Genomic DNA, 497 nt, shown 5'->3' with positions numbered 1-497 from the left:
CCGATCCTTCTGTGACCCTGCGGGACCTGAGGCCCCGCTGACCCCGCATGGGCTTCTCCCCAGTTAAGCCTCTGGAGCGATGTCGCTCAGCGGAACAGACTTTTAAAAGTCCTGATATTTTCCTCCGTTGCTCCGCCGCTTGCCGGGAGCCGGCCCCTCCCCCCGCGGTCTATCTTCCCGTCGCTTTGGATTCACTTCTCCGCCAGTCCTACCTTTCAGAAAGTGGTTGATTTTCTGTTTCTAGAATTGCTGTTCTTCTTCTCTTCGATCTCCCGTTGGATTTGTAGGTGTTTGCAATCTTTAGATAAGCTATCTAGCTGATCTCCCGCAACCTGAAGTAGTCTCAGCTGCTACTTCTCCGCCATCTTGACTCCTCCTCCTGTACCTCTCCTTTTTAATTAAACTATTTATTTTAGGTAGGGGAGGGGCACAAGGAGCAGGAAAGAGGATTTTTTTTTTTCATTTTTAAAGATTTTATTTATTTATTTGACAGAGAT

Source organism: Lontra canadensis, unplaced genomic scaffold, assembly GCF_010015895.1.
Source record: "Lontra canadensis isolate GAN:19392208 unplaced genomic scaffold, GSC_riverotter_1.0 scaffold96, whole genome shotgun sequence".
Classification (NCBI taxonomy): Eukaryota; Metazoa; Chordata; class Mammalia; order Carnivora; family Mustelidae; genus Lontra; species Lontra canadensis.
Note: the sequence above shows the minus strand (reverse complement) of the source record.